The sequence below is a fragment of the Podarcis erhardii genome (genome assembly GCF_964252035.2).
Source record: "Podarcis erhardii genome assembly, chromosome: 3".
Taxonomy (NCBI): domain Eukaryota; kingdom Metazoa; phylum Chordata; class Lepidosauria; order Squamata; family Lacertidae; genus Podarcis; species Podarcis erhardii.
Window position 1 is genome coordinate 73,769,564 of NC_138507.1, and position 16,956 is coordinate 73,786,519.

At 41.2% G+C, this 16,956-nt stretch overlaps 1 long non-coding RNA gene across 1 annotated transcript; it reads right to left on the reverse strand.

The window, feature by feature from the left end:
• Positions 1-2,869: 2,869 nt before the first annotated feature.
• Positions 2,870-15,970, reverse strand: LOC309338584. Its single transcript, XR_014154979.1, has 2 exons — positions 15,562-15,970; positions 2,870-3,911 (listed from the first exon to the last, which is right to left on the reverse strand). It is a non-coding gene; the product is annotated as an uncharacterized lncRNA (long non-coding RNA).
• Between the last annotated feature and the right edge of the window lie 986 nt (positions 15,971-16,956).

A 16,956-nucleotide genomic window follows, 5' to 3' on the forward strand; every position in this document is an offset into this window, starting at 1 on the left:
TATGAAGCAGCAAAACTTTTTCTCATGAATGAGGCATGGCAAGTCCATAAAACAAGCCTGACTCTATGGAACGCTGCTTTTCCTCTTTGAAAGCTTCCTTTGTGTTTTGTGCAGGAAATCACAAGAGTTCTTTGTTAGTACTGCTTGCAAAGTTTTCTTAGGTGTGTCTTCTTGTCTCTCTTGGCAGCACAGTTTTAAACCTGTGCCACACTGGCTGTCTAATTCAGAAGAGTATTCTCTATACTCTATAGAATAGCTCATCACTATTCTGCGGTGGTGGCACTTTGTCATGGAGGTTAGGCTGTTTTCACTGCTACCAGGAAGCAGCACGGTGTTAGGAACAGAATCCTTATCTTATAAGACTGTTTCATGCAGCAAGTGGTTCTTATGAACTAGCTCATCACACGTCACCTCCGTCTTGCTGCATATTTGTATTGTTGCATGCTACCCCAAACTCTGAGTGGTGTTGTATTCCCGGGGTTCTAGGTGCTTACCATGGGTGGTTTCCTTGGAATGAGGGTCAGTAGAGACTGGAGTTTTTAAGATACATGGCTTATTTGCACATACATACAACCTGAGCCTCCAATGGAGGGCCTCCCCCAAGATCGTGCTTCTCCCTTAGTCACAGCCTTGGATTCAAGCAGAAATCAAGCATGACTCTCACTCCCTGGCCTCTACCTGCTTGCAGCCCAGTTCACAAACACAACTCTACGGCTATTGTCCTCACTACCAGCCAGATGGAGGGGCCCCATCCATTTGCCCTCTGGTACAGAGCAGCTTTCTTTCTTATACTAACAACCTGTGCTTAGGGGCGATTATGGCCCCTGCCTGGCTAATTCAACAATGGTATCTTCCATTAGGTTTTAGTCCTTGCTAGATCCAGGAATTAGAAGGGGCTCAGGCATCATACATCCTAACCTGCCTCCCCAAACTCACAACACTATTTATTCATTTATGAAATTGTTTATAGGCCGCTCAAGTTGGGCTCATAAAAAAACAAAACAAGAAATGAAAACAATCCTAAAGTGACAAAGGCAGCAATATTGACAGCTGTCTAAAAACATAGATCTGTTCAAACAAATAATAAAAGACTTAACCACTAACAGAGCAATGTTCTGTAATATAGCTCCTTGGAAACACTCTTATTTTTAAAAAGGTAGTTTTTAAAAGGTAAAACACATTAAAAATAGCTCCAGTAAATATGATACAAATATCTTTCAGGGACGGAGAATACTCTCATACTCTCTCTGGTGTGAGTCATTCCTTGCACGAACTTGGGTGTCATATGAAACTGCCTGGTACTGAGTCAGACTATTGCTCCATCCAGCTGAGTATTGGTTGCACTGACAACAGTGGCTCACCCAGGTTTCATGCTGGAGTCTCTCTCAGCCTATGTGGAGATGCTGCAGATGGAACCTGGGACCTTCTGTATGTGGTGAACATGCATGTGGTGCCCCTGAGCTCTGGCAGTGTGGCAGAATTTGGGCTCTCAAATTTCAGGGGCGCCCTGCATGATGCTAAAATTCGGCACCACTCCACCTCTCGTGCTCGTTCTTTGTTGTGGCGGCCCCTGCAGCATGGCATCCGGTGCTACCCTAAAACCACCTCTGGCTCTGACCCTTGGATGATTACGTTCCGCTCTCCATTTGCCACGTCTCTAATTTGAATTCTCTGTTGCGGTTGTCTGTGGAACATGTACAACCCTTTTTAAGGTCTCTCTCCTGAGGGGGTTCTCTCATGTACAAACAGAGTTGCACTCCAAAAACTTTTACTCCCAGGCTTGTTTCCCTCATCTTTTGAGGTTTAAAAGGGACAATGAAAACGGCCGGAGAAGGCCGGTTTACACATACAGTGCAATGTAAGGGCCGGCTTCTCCATGTCTTCATTTCAAGCCACAAGAGACTGCTGTTTTCTAATATGTTTACGCTGTGTACATAAATAAGGTTTTAGAGTATGAACTCTTAGAGGCTAATACTGGGTGGTTATATTTCTAAAAGACTAAGGCATCTGTCACATTAAGACAGGCCTGGCTAAACTTTCGACTCCCAACTCCCATCACCCTTGATCACTGGCTACTCTGGCCGGAGCTGATAGTTAAGATTAACCACAGTCTGTCCATGGTGTTCTGACATAATGACAAGCTGCAGTCAGTCAAAGACAGTAGAAGTAGTTTCTGATCTCTTCCACATGGCTACGCCAGGCTCGCTTAAATTAATTCCTGTAATGACAAACCATAGAAGCTTATGTATAGTGTTACTACCTTGACATTATCCTTTCAGGATTATTATTTTTTTAAGTTTCATTTGATTGTTTCCAGCAACTGGTAATTAACATGTATATCTTGGTTGGTTGGTCATGCTTTCTCCCCAGACTGTAGCCACTACAGTCTTTGATATGGACTATCCAGGGCTGGCACAATGTTATGACTTAAACCATGTTCACAGTTTGATTGAAGTCCTGCTCTTTGAGGAAAATGACTCTTTTAGCTGGCCACGAGTTTCTGAGCAGTAGGGCAGTTCTGTGCTGCAGCTGACATCACTACAAAAATGTTCATGAGAGCTCTGCATAAATAAAAGTGAGGCATTCAGCCTGTGGCACACCTTGCACTCTTGAATACATTACAAATCATTCCAAAGTTTGGAAGACATGCTTAGCCAGCTTCTCTGCTTTTACTGCTTGGTGTGAGATGCTAGCTAATTACGCCTAGATTATGATGTTGATGCATAGGTTAGATAAGAGAATAATTTGCTGCTACTTCCCCACCCAAGCCAGTATCCCAGACATTTCCCTTCAAGTTATGGCCTATTAAGCAGGCTTTAAATCGAAATGTTAGCATTGGTTAATTCAGTGAGACAATGAAGAAGGGCTATTTGCATTTTGCTCTTTAAAAGATATGAATGCATGAAAATGCAGAATAAATGCATCTCTTTTGAGAAAAAGTTGTCTGATTGGAATAGTGCCCGGGCTTTTCCTGCAGTAATGCTGGTATACCTGCAGCAAACATGATTGTAAAGTGTTTATTGGAGTTGCTGTCAGACATGTGCCCAAAAGCACTGTCTGTCTCCATCTTGAAAGGGCAGATGGAGGTCTGGTTTAATGAAAATGCAAGTCAGTCAGATTTTTGTTAGCTCTGATCAATATTTCCAATAAGTTGTAGGACTTCTCATCTCTAGCCAAGTGGCATACACTCAAGCAGGTGATAAATTCTATCTCAGTGCGTAAACACCCCAAAATAATTGATGTGAAATATTTTCTCAAACTCCATAGCTCTCCACAGAATAACACCGTAGTTCCAGAATATCTCATCTAGGATACTAATCAGTCATGACTATGCTCACATTGTACACCACAGGTGACCAATAACTTATAAAGTAACAAAGCAAAGCTTCCATTTGTGGCACTAATGCTGCAATGCTATGAACTTTCCGGAAAGTAAGCCCCAATTAACAGAGACAGACTTTCTTCTGAGTACACATGCATAGGATCACACTGTAAATTAAACCCAGAGAGTGATCAAGAAAGTGGACTTTAGAAACAGGTGCTTGTACTGGGAGGGAATAAGTGCAGATGAGAAAATGACTGCAATTCATTAATAGGCAGGAATAACAACCTGTTCTCCTTCTCCGAGTTGGGGTGTGTTTCAAAAATAACTCATCACATCATCCATCAACATATTGGTGAAAGGTTTCATACCATTCCTCCCACATTATGACAGTGAAGAAAATGGAAACGTTGATATGACTGCATGATTTGCAAGTTACACCCGAAGCTGTTCCAAGGTAAGTATGCTCTTTGGTTAATTATAGGAAGCCAATGAACAAGACCCAGTGTCTAATGCCAGGACAGAAAGATGTTCCAACCACTTTATGAACACTGCTAACTTGTAGAACCTTTCCAGCATGTAACTGTGTCTGAGGAGGAGAAAAAAAATGTAAAGATAAAAGCAAATACCAGTGACTCTCAATTTCTATCAAAAGAAATCAGTGGGCATCTTCACATTTCACCATCTAGCCTCTCTTGTACTATGTAAATGCTGTTAATGTGCAGAATAGAGCTAATTTTATACTGAAAGAAGAGCTTTTGCACTCAAATTGCAGAAGCAGAAAACGCAAAGAAAGTTGATTTAAGGGTCACTTAATGGTCCAAATTAAGCCTCTCTGACACAGATTGGAAACCCCTTGAACGATTGTATGATTAACTCAGAGTTAACTCAGAAGAATGAAACATTTGCATAATCACAAGCAGTAATAAGGAATGTGGTGATGAGCACTGAACAATGCTAAAATCATCCTGCAGACTACAGTACAGTAATCTAGCAGTTCTTTAATTAATAAAAAAGTAGGAATGGCAAATGTTTTTAATTAATGAAAAGTCTGACTCTATTCTTTCAGGCAATGTGGTTGCTCATCGATCTGTTCCCATTCATTTTCTTAAATGAATCACCCCCTCTTCCTTCCCATTTAATAATATTGATGAGGCTACTGATAAATGTTGATTAGGATGTGCCTGAACCTCAAGATTTGTCTTGTACCAGTTTTGGTTTTTGTTATTAAAAATTTGGATTTTTTTTCTGAGTCACAACTGTTTCTGAGTCGAAACTGTTTCTTGTTCTAATCTTATATTCCCCCAATCCATTCAAGTGCTTATTAAATCACTGCATATTCCTAATGGAAAGAAAGCATTCTGGCAATTTTCTTGGGAAAAGACACATTCCCATTTGAGAAATGCATCCTTGACTCTAGTTTCTGGAAAGTTTATTAAGAGGCTTTATATCTATGATCTCCTTGATTTCTGACTTATCAACCCTAGTTTATTGCATACATTGGTGAAAGAAGGGGATTTCTTTATGAGCATGTGAAAGGAATATATTACATGTGAGGAAATATAAAGCCCGACCTTTTAAAGGTTTTCAGTGAATCCATAAAACTGAAGATTCATTCTAAGCCTAAGAGGTCCAGTTTGCACTCCCCATGCAAAGCTCAAATAAACATGGATTCTATATACATTGTAATGGGTCAGCAGGTAAAGTCATTATTCTTTGCCCTCATCTGCTGCTTTATATAGGCCACACTGCTAGACAGAAAATAAAATTGTACCAAGAGGATCCAAACCTGCAGGACTGGGCAGGGAATCCTACTAAGAAGCTGCAGGAGTAAAAATAATAAAAATAAAAATGATCACGAGTGAAGGCCTCTCCTATATATCTTCCCTGAAAGTGAGGCGTCAGTGATGTTCTGATTCGCATAGGGTCATAATAATCTCTTGCCACAAATTACACTACAGTTTTAAGAATGAAAAGCTTAAGCCCTCCCCCCCCCTTCTGTCTTGTGTCTACAATAATAACAGAGTTTTACGTTTGGTGCCTTTTCAGAGCGCGCAGATAATCACAAACAATAAGCAGGTTTTCGCTGGTTTAAGTAAACAGTAACAGAAAGCCAAACCTGAAGGTTACACAAAGGCTGGAGGATAATAACGGGTTCTTTGATCTCAGCTAGACCATGGAAATGAAGCAGCTGGCAACAAGGTAGAAGGTAAATCTATTTAGGAAATAAGACTATGATCCCCCACCCACCCATTTACCTAGGCGCGTTATTTTATAGCCGAGATCTCAGGTTTTGTTTCACTCATGTATGTGAAAGCACATCCCACCTCAGAATGTTAGAAACTGTAGTTTTATGCACACAGAGGTAAAATTCCCAGCACCATTAACAAACTACAGTTCCCAGATACTTTGGTGGTGGGGAGATGTGCTTTAAATGTATAGTGGTACCTTGGTTCTCAAACGTTTTGGTACTCAAACAACCTGGAACCCAAACCCGGCCAACCTGGAAGTGTTCCAGTTGTGAACTTTTTTTGGAAGCCGAACGAGATCCAATCTGAGTGTCACACTTCCATTTTGAGTGTTACGCTGAGGTCTGTCTGCTTTTGCTATTTATCTTGCGTTTTTGTGGCTTTTTTGTTTTGTTTTTGTGACTGTGTGGAACCCAGTTCAGCTACTGATTGGTTGGTTGTGTGACTGCAGTACATTGTTTATTGCTTTCATTTCATGGATCAATGGTCTCGTGAGATAGTAAAATTCATGTAAAATTCCTGTTTTAGGGGTTGTTTTTAAAAGTCTGGAATGGATAAATCCATTTTGCATTACTTTCTATGGAAAAGCGCGCCTTGGTTTTGGAATGCTTTGGTTTTATAATGGACTTCCGGAACGGATTAAGTTTGAGAACCAAGGTACCAGTGTATGGGGTGTACACAGCCAAGATGCCAGTCTTATCTGGATATGGAAACATTTCTACAAAATCTATTGGAGGTAATTACATGGCAGGTAGGGGACACTTCACAAAGAGTGGAAGGGTGTAGTGTTGGGAAGAATTTGGGTGGAGGGTGCACCACAGGAAGTAAAACTATAGATCAAAGAAGTAAAAAGCTCCAGAGGCTCATGGCATTCCCAGCGGCCGTTTCAGCTTGGCGGGTCACAAGTTGTGCAGACACGTGATAGATTATGTATATCACCTAAAGGTAAAGGGACCCCTGACTGTTAGGTCCAGTCGCGGACGACTCGGGGGTTGTGGCGCTCATCTCGCTTTACTGGCCAAGGGAGCTGGCGTACAGCTTCCGGGTCATGTGGCCAGCATGACTAAGCCGCTTCTGGCGAACCAGAGCAGCGCACAGAACCGCCATTTACCTTCCTGCTGGAGCGGTACCTATTTATCTGCTTGCACTTTGACGTGCTTTCAAACTGCTAGGTTGGCAGGAGCAGGGACCGAGCAACGGGAGCTCACCCCGTTGTAGGGATTTGAATCGCCGACCTTCTGATCGGCAAGCCCTAGGCTCTGTGGTTTAACCCACAGTGCCACCCACATCCCCTAGGTTTTGAATATATCAAAATATGTTACAGCCTTTCTATCTGATGCACTAACACCAATATAAATACCAGCACCTTTCTTTTGTTCTCAAAGCTACAAACATGAGTCTGACCAAACTGCGGGAGGCAGTGGAAGACAGGAGTGCCAGGCGTGCTCTGGTCCATGGGGTCACGAAGAGTAGGACACGACTAAACGACTAAACAACATCTTTCTCCAGATGTAAAAAAATCCAAGTAACTTTAATAACCCTCCTCAATGCAATGGCTTATTCCAACAGTTATTGTAATATTTATCAAGAACAGTAATCCTTCTGGGTGTTTTCTGACTGTCCTTATTCAACTGATTGCCTTTAAAAAAAAGCCGCTTTCCAGTGTTTTTTATGTAATCATCTCAGGCCCAATCGCTTATTTGCTTCTTAATATGCTTCTTAACTAAGCATATTCTGGAAATATTTGTTTGAGTGAAACAGATTTGCAGTACATGTATGTTTACAAAATAGCTTGGCAGGGAAGGATCACACTTGCTCCTTCCATGTGGAAAGAATAGAGCTTGTCACCAGAATGTTCTAAGCACAGCTAACTGGAGGTTGTGCCGTGCAGCAAAATTACACCTCACGGCTGGAGCAGCCCAAGGCTGCTTGCAAATGGCCAGGTGTGGGTGGAACAGGAGATGTGAAGCAATGGTGGAACAATCAGGTCATTTAGTATCCAGGATTAGACCTCCTCAAAGCTGAAGGTGCTTTTCTTGAACATCCCCCCCCCCCCCCGTTTCATTGTCCAGTCTAGTCCTGTCTGCCCTTCCTTCCTGCTTGCTGTCAGAAGGAGGTGAAAATGCCTGCATATTCCGAGTGAGGGCAGGCAGCCTGAATTGGCTTCATTTGTCCTCAGTGATGCCTGTAGCTGTACCTAGCCAAATCTGGCTATGTTGCATCACTATGTGATTTCCAGGGAGCTCAATTAATCAAGGAAGAAGACAGTACATAATCACAAGGGAAAATGGCACCAAATCAGCAGCAGAGTAGGAAAATAAGGACAGAGAAAAGGACTGGTTTTAAAAATAATAATAATTAACTAGTCAGTCATGAAAAATTTCAGCTGCCCTGAAAGCACTACGGTATTTTTGACAGGAACATCCACAGTGTAGAATATTTGGAATCCTGTTTAAAATGAGGGAGAAAAATATGCATGAAAACCACTGCACTCTATCAAATGCACGTTGCTTGAAAACAAGCTGCCCCTAACTAGTTGTGAAATGTCAACAGGCAGCAACTTATGTTGGTTATACAGTGGGTTACAGACGCTTCAGGTTACAGACACTTCAGGTTACAGACTCTGCTAACCTAGAAATAGTACCTCTGCTTAAGAACTTTGCTTCAGGATGAGAACAGAAATTGTGCGGCGGCAGCGGGAGGCCCCATTAGCTAAAGTATACCTCAGGTTAAGAATAGTTTCAGGTTAAGAATGGACCTCAGGAACGAATTAAGTTCTTAACCCGAGGTACCACCGTATAACATACACTTAATGCATATCTCCCTTCCCCCAAATCCTGGGTTCTATGGTTTACCTCTCAGAGCTACAATTCCCAGTGCTCTTAATCGTCATTGGAGGACAGGATATGGACAAATGCAGTAGCCAATCGTAACAAAGCAACCAGGAATAAAGCTGTCAACCCTAATATAATGCAAGGCACCAGAGGGCTCAGTTTGGTGCTAATGGTAAGGAAGGACTCAGCTGCCTTCCTTGCTGCATTGCCAAAGTAGGTTGCTGCTAGCCTGCTTTTCCTCTGCGCTTCAGATGACCAGAGGATGTCATTCCAGCTAGGGAGCCTACATTTCCTTATAAATTCTAGCTGTGGCATGATTATTCAGTATCAACTGTGTTCAAGCTGTCCATCATTGCTTGCCAGCTTGAGGGCATGATAGCCCTCCCAGTTTGGTTACCTTCCTGATAAGTCGCTTGCTGACACCCAGATTTCAATCTGTGACATTCAGGACCATTCACAGCCAGGCAACAGGCTCATTCTAAAATAAATGTAATAATGAAGTTCATATTTCAAGTCTTTGGTAATAGATGTGAACATGCTAGAGATGCATTTAATTAAAGGAACATGAGAGATTTGAGGTGGAATCCTGCAGAGTTTGCAGTGGCTGAACATAATGTCCTCTTTAGCACTCTTTCTGCCCTAAAATGTCAGACAGTGAAGTCAAAATTGGATTCAATAGTAATATAGTGGCTGGTACAAAATCTGATACATTTGAAATTCAGCTCCTTTAAGTGACATTCATTGACTCTGCACAAAGAGATTGCATAGGCTGTCAAACATCTTCAAGTAGGTCATCTTTTGGGGATTAGACTAAGTTGCTATCTGTTGACATTTCACAACTGACATCATAAGCTTCTTATAAATTGAATGAATTCTGCTTCTCTTTTCTTGGGGGCTAAAAGCAGATGATAGCTGAAATTTTGCCATGTAAAAGGGTGATTTGGTTTCTTTCTCAAAAGTAACTACTGTAGCAGTTTGGGGGAGCTTAACCTCTGATAAGTGCATCTCCCCACACAAATTTGCCACCCAGTTGGTATGAAGATCTACTCTGGAAATATTATATACATTTCTTAAACAGAGAGGGGCTGCTGGGTTCTCACATGGGATGTGTGGTTTTAAGTCCTGACCAATTATCTGTAAACCTGCACCCCTAATCCCAGACCCATGGGGATCGTCTGGGCATGATTACACAGTAGCAAGGGAAAGGCATTCCTTTCTTATTATATCATTTTTCATGTCTGAGCCCCGAGATGAAAATAGGACATGAATCCTGGGGAGCTATGGCTTAAAATAAGCCCTAGGTCCTGATAGTCACAAAGACGATCTATGACACCAACAAGCCACTCATAAACTTTAACCAAAGAGGTATAAGCATGGAGTTTCAAAAGTGTTTAATTTTGACCTAAATCTGCTCATATGGCAACCTTTTGAATGCAAGGCGTGTACTCTGCCACTGAATTACAGGCCATAATTCCTGGGTGTTTCAAATAAAAGGCAAATGTCTGGTTGTCCTTAAGTTGCTTTGGTCTACAGAAATCTTAAGAGTTCCAGTCTGGTCTCTTACTATAGGCAGGGCTCAAATGTAATCTTTTTTTTTTTTTAAAGTGCCATAACTGCAACTTAAGTGTGGTTAAGGCAAACTGGATAATGAGTGGCAGGTGCAGAAATTAAGCAGATGGAAAAAGAGAGAAACAGACAGAAAGATGTCAGCAACGTCAATAGATTTTGTTTATTAAGAGGATTTGTATCCCACCCTTCCAGTTGCCCAGAACAGCTTACATTAAATAAAATAAAATAAAAATAAAATAAAAACAACAGTATGGAACATATAATATTAAACAATATTTCTAGGTCACCCTATAGCACTGGGCTCAAAGAGGCTTACAAATATAAACCAATGAAGCAAATATAGGTGCAGCAAAAAATGACAAGTTTGGGTTGCTTGGTGACTGTTCTATGTGAAGTGGCACTATCTGAACATAGTGGGTTACACATTCTGTTGAATTTGTGGATTGTAACCATAGATGTCCAACTTATGTAATCTTTCAGGCTTCTTTGCTCACACATCTGAAATCATGTATGTTTCTTTCGTGTATGCTTGCCAACCGTATGCCATCTTTCTCATTGCTTATCCTATTTTGTCAAATAAGCAAGAGCAACGATGTATGGATGATGAATCTCCAATGAGATTATGAGAGCTGAACATATTTGTGCCTTCAGTGTAGCATTCCGATCTCCACATTTCAATCGCATGTTTAGATTCCTCTTTACCAACTAAATAGTTTTCAAATCCTGCCTTTCATGATTATAGAGCATCCATAAGGGCAGAGATCCTTTAAATACCATGCATATTTTTCACCTTTAAAATATGTTCATAAGAACTGTCTTCACTGCTGTCACAACTTTAAAAAAATAATAATCACAAATCATAAGACATTTTAGTGTGTTGGCCCGTTAGAGCTAATGAGATGACCTTCAAGTCTCCCTCTTCCTGGAATAGTTTAACTATTTGCCTCATACTCCTTTTGCATGCAATTCTTCACTCTCCTTCTTCTGAGAGACTGCTAAGATCAGGTGCAGAGTACCTGCCCACTGTTAATACTGTTCACTTTCTTATACCTAGCTCTTCATTGGTATCGATCAACTGAACATTCACTCTTACCATTTTAACAGATGGTCTCCTCTCTGCCTTTAATTGATTGTTAATCCATCACCATTTACCTGTTGTCTTGTGCCATTTGCTGACTGTAATTAATTGCCTTTTCTACATTGCCATTAATTGTCATTTATCTACAGTGTATCTCTTTTTTATATTCAGCAGCAGGAAAAGAGAAAAAGTTTGCCTATCTCTAACAGCATCTGCCCCTTCCATTTTTGCTCATTGCAGCCTCTAGGACTGCTTCCCGTATTTAGGAGCATGAAAATACCCCTATGTTTCACTCCTTTTTGAAATCTAGTTCACACGTGTGGTTTCACACTAGTCCTCTATTGTAGCAATTTGTATAACATAATCACTGCCCTTGTTTTCCAGAGGGTGCCATCATCTGCGGTACTGTCCATAAAAAATCATTTGCAACTGCAGATCCATGATTAGCAGTCTTCCAGGAACATATGGCTGTTTCATAAAATTCCTTCATAGTCAAATTGAAGAACATATTTTGTGTGAAATGGCCCTCCATTGGGTGCTCAAGTAGCTATATAGCAAGAGGAAGGATATTGCAATCACATGCTGTTAAAGTTACCATTTTGTGTCTGGGGGGGGGGGAGGGCAGAAACATTTCTATGATTCCAGGTGCAGTTTTCTCTAACATTGGGAATGTTTAGTTTTGGCTTGTTAAGTCTGTTGTTAATGGTGAAAACCCTGCATGAAAATGGGCTGCAATACTACAGGCTATAACCTAACATCATCTACTGGGATTTGACAATCTTTAATCATTTAACAATGTGTATTTGGATGATACACATCCAAACATGGAAACGGCGTTTCTGTGTGCTGCGCTGGTGCTGGCTCGCCAGAGCAGCTTCGTCACGCTGGCCACGTGACCCGAAAGTGTCTCCGGACAGCGCTGGCCCCCGGCCTCTTAAGTGAGATGGGCGCACAACCCTAGAGTCGGACACGACGGGCCCGTACGGGCAGGGGTACCTTTACCTTTACCTAATCATTTAACAATGTGTATTTGGATGATGCAAGGGCAAGAAGATAAATGTGTTTGAAAAAAGAGCGAAATGTTTAAAGAAAAACCTTGGAAGAACAAGTGTTGAAGTGAATTGTTTTCCTTTACTGCCATTATAAAGCCAATCAGGAGGATTATAGTACTTTGAACATTCAGAATGAAATCCTATACTGTACACACATACTTTGCAATAAATCCCACTAAACTCAACAGGATTTACTACTGAGTAAACATGTATTAGATTGCATCATAAGCATGTTACCTACGTAAGTCTTATTTTATAACATTTGGGAAAATACAGGCCCCTGTCCCGAGAAGCTTGCTATCTACAATTCAACACAGTGGAGACCAGAGAAAAATAAGAGAGATGGAGTCACAGGAGAAGGACGTGTGTTTATTTCATGCATCCATATGCTTAGCCTTATTTACAGCAGGCACAGGGTAGCCAATGTGGTGTCCTACAGATGTTGCTGATCTAATCTTTTTGCCATCCCTAGACAATGATCATGCTGACTGAGGCTGATGGGAGTTATAGTTGAACAACATCTGTAGGGCACCAAGTACCCCTGCAGTACCACCTGTCTAAGGGGCTGGGCCAAAGGACTGTCTCCAACACTGCTCTTCCACTTGTGCAGAAAATTCCAGTTTACACAAGGGAACTGGCCCCTCATCTCCCCTGCATTCCCCCCTTGCATCTTCAAAATCTGCTCCAGAAGGTTGGGGAACCCTCTGCATCAGATATTGGGGGTCCGAAGAAAGAGGAGAGGAAGGGGAACTCCCTATAGTGCGAAGGGAACTCTGCTTACACAGCATTGGATGCAACCCACAGAGAGGAACTGGAAGGAAGATTTGAGGGAACATTCTTCTGAATATAATGTCTCTATCCCATATAATTTATCCATAAGGCATGAAGCCACATAATTTTAAATGGTTAAGACGTAATACTCCAAAGGAGTCTATTTTTTTGGGCAGGAACACTATTTTGCACACACTGTGGCCACATGCTGCTTGATCCTTAATCTTTCACCTGTTGTTTAAGAGCTAAACAACAACTGAGCCATAACATGATGCTTTAAAGCACTTGTAGATATGATGCAAAAGGCCACCATGCTTCGGAAAAGTACTGAGATTGGGGTCAGGTGTCAAAATGCATCCAACATGAAAGTGCACCTGCAGCAATGTTGTGTGAACAGAAATGTCTCTGAGATTATGGGGACTGCAGGAACTGATGCCGAAAAACCCAGTACATTATAAAAACCTAAGAGACACGGAGGGATTAATTGTAAGCAGCAGGGACCCATTGGGTGGTGGTGCCATATTTATCGAATTCTCTCGCTAGTGAGAAAGATATGGGCTAGCTACTACTGGTGTAAAGGACTGCAGACTGAAATGGGTAGGGAATCAAAAACAAACCATAGCATTTACACTTTGGGAAACTGGTTTTTGAAAGCTGGAGCAATGTAATCCTAGTTTGGACAAAGTTTTGTTGACTGTATGTAAGACATGGGCCTAGAGTCACATGAAACATCATACCCCATTGTTATTGGATAAATCCTCCCTTCCGTCCACAAACATCTTTTAAAAAGTGTAAGTTGTCCAGCCCCCATGACAGACATCTGTGAGTTACATAAATAGTAGATTAAACACACTCTGTTGTTAGGAGTTAATTCTGGCCATAAAGTGCTCCAGGTGAACTGGAAGGGGGATATTGTAAATAGGTTTTGTGATGGCTACATTACATTTAAAGTACAAAATATCCAGGCAAATCCTGAATGATTTAGGTTACAATCCTATAAGCACATTTACCAGAAAAGTAAATCCTATTGAATGCAGTGAAATGTATTTCCATGTAACTATGTTTGCGATTGGTCTGTAAATCTGGATTAATACGGTGCAAGAGTGTTCTAAGAACAAGGTTAGATTGAGTGTGACCAAAAATTATGGCATTTCGGTTACATTAAGCAGAGTGTTCTGCAGGGAGTTTCATATATCCCATCTCTTATCTAAACTGAAGCTTGTTTAGCAAATTGCCTGTCAGAAAGATAGGCTTTTGGTTCCCCAGTTCTGTAGCTGTCTATGTTACACACAGAGTGACTTGCAATTTTGTGGGGTTCACCAGCAATTCTGTGCTCACTTAATTAGTTTATATCATGACTGAAAGCCTTTAAGTCAGTGTATAGGTGAACAGCCTCCAAGCCTATTTCCCACCTGCTCCTGTTGCTAATTTCTTCATTAACAAACTGCAAGAATTTATTTATTTGTTTGTTTAAATTTGTATACCTGAGTTTTAATTGGTTATCTGAAGATCACAGGGTGGTTCACAACATAAAAATATAAAACGAGAACACAAAATACATAATAAAACAAAAGCAAACCAATAACTTGATGCATGCTATTGAGTTAAGAACATTAAAAATTAAGAACATAAAAAAGTAAATATGATAGTTAAAGAGGTTTTGCATGCAACAAAAATTCAATAAAAAGTTGGGGGGACTCATAAGTAATAATCCACAGGAAGTTTTTGTCTAAAACCTCTTGCTTTCTCACAAATGAGTAATGGGGCAAAAAGCTCTGCACTGCAATATTAACCCACTGCAGTAGACAGGAAAATGAAACTTCAGTTGGTTATTATGGTTTCCTGCTGTGGCTTTCACTTGTGCATTGATTTATTCTTGTCTGAAAATTTCGAAGGCAATCTGGATTGCTTACTTGACGTTATCATTTACCTCTTCTTTTCAGATTATTCAAAAGCGCCATGAACTAAATGGTTTTAAAGGCAAATGGAAACAGAGAAGATGGCCATTCTCATTTAGTTATTCCTTATACACATGTGCACATATTATGATCCATCAACTTATTCTAATGGCATGATTGGGTAACCTTGCATTCCTTACTGGCAGAATTGCTGAAGACAGTGGTGGGGAAAGCGATATTATTCTGCACTAGGAAAATAAATTTCTAAGTCCACTTAATCTGTATTCTGACTCCTATATAAATTGCAAATCTGCATGTATTTTGCATAATTTATTCTCTGCTTATAAGAAGGAACACTGAGTTATGCAGGTTACTGAAGCCCCACTTCTGAACACTGCACCTCAGAACACTGTTCAACTTCCCATGCAAGGTTCTGAGATTCCATTGCCCATACACTCTCCCTCCAACCCTATGGGCTTGAAACAGATCTTTATAAAATGAAAGTGGATCTTTTTGGATGTTCAGTCCTGTGCCTGGACCCAAATTACAGTGGAATCTTGGGTTGCAGATGTAATCTGTGACAGAGGCACGTCCACAACCTGCAGCGTTCGCATCCTGAAGCGCCACGTCTGCGCAGGCACCAGCGCGATTTGGCGCTTCTGTGCATGTGGCGAAACCTGGAAGGAACCCGTTCTGGTACTTCCGGGTTTCCCACGGTCCGTAACCCAAAAACACGTAACCTGAAGCGTCCGTAACATGAGGTATGAACTGTATGTGATTGTGCTTACATTGAATACATGGCATCTTTATGGCAGAAGTGCCTGGGTGCTGACGGTTCAGAGATTTTTCTACATCTGTGTAATTTTGTCCCATGTATCCAATGGACAGCCTGGTCCTACAGCTGAAGTGAAGAGAGGTAGCATGGAGAGTCCTGAAAGAAAAGGAATTTGCATGTTACTTTATAGGGAACACTTAGTTTTGCTTAGTTTTTTATGGGTTAAATGCCCGTTTTTACATTGGAATACACAAAACAGAACGTGAAGATTTGGAGAAGCTCTCAAAATGCACAATTCATTAATCATGTTCATTTAGAATTTGATTACAGTCATACCTTGGGTTATAGCTGCTTCACGTTGCGTTTTTTCGGGTTGTGGACTGCCGAAACCCGGAGGTACTGGAACGGGTTACTTCTGGGTTTCGGTGGTCATGCATGCGCAGAAGCACCAAATTGCAACCCGCGCGTGAACAGACGTGGGTTGCGAACGTGCATCCCACATGGATCACGTTCACAATCCAAGTGTCCACTGTATTAAAGAATTTTACATTAAAATTAGAAAGTTGATTTAAAATCTTAGAGCACATTTCTTAAGATTACCAATAATCTACTATTTTAATACTAAAGGAACTGACTATACAAGAGATGCCACATAAATTTGTATCTCATGCCAGCTTTATAATCTGTCACGTTAATCCAGATGGCTAAATTCTGCCTCCTCAATGGTTCCTGGCAGATTTCAACACGTTGTGAACTATTGGTTTTAGATATTCCAGATTTAGAAGACAGTGGGAAGAAAGAGGACCACATCTAGGATGTCCTTATCAGGCTGCTGCTATAGATACTGTGAAGCAAGCCTTTCAAAAGGAAGTCCATTAGATGCTAGGAAAATTGGGAATATATGGATAGTAGTTTTATTAGCGCATAATCCAAGAACTGCAATCTATTCTGAAAGACAATCTATCCTCCTTGCATGACTTGAATATCCTTACTTAAAGACAATTGCCCAAACTGAAGAAACTATGTACCAGCAACAATGGCCCACTCAAAAGGGATACATATCTAGGCCCAGCAATTGCTCCTGTAATAAGGAGGTGGCGGCAGCAGGGGTAAGGAATGGGGATGGACCATTTTCTGTTCTGCCTCAAGTTCCAAAAACATCCTGGGTCAGCCCTGTATATGCCCACTTGAAACTATCAGATTTAGGATCAGCAGAGACTGGGAGGAGCAAGCTCAATATGGAAAGTAACTGTCCCTTGTTAATGTTTATATGTTAATCTGGGCTACCAGTTCAATACCAGTACTGAGTGATCAACTCTGCACATGCTCTGATCAGCGGCGAAGCATATGCCCTCGCTGCCCAGGGTGGGCGCACTTCTGAGGGGGGGGGCACTGAGAGTGCCCTCCG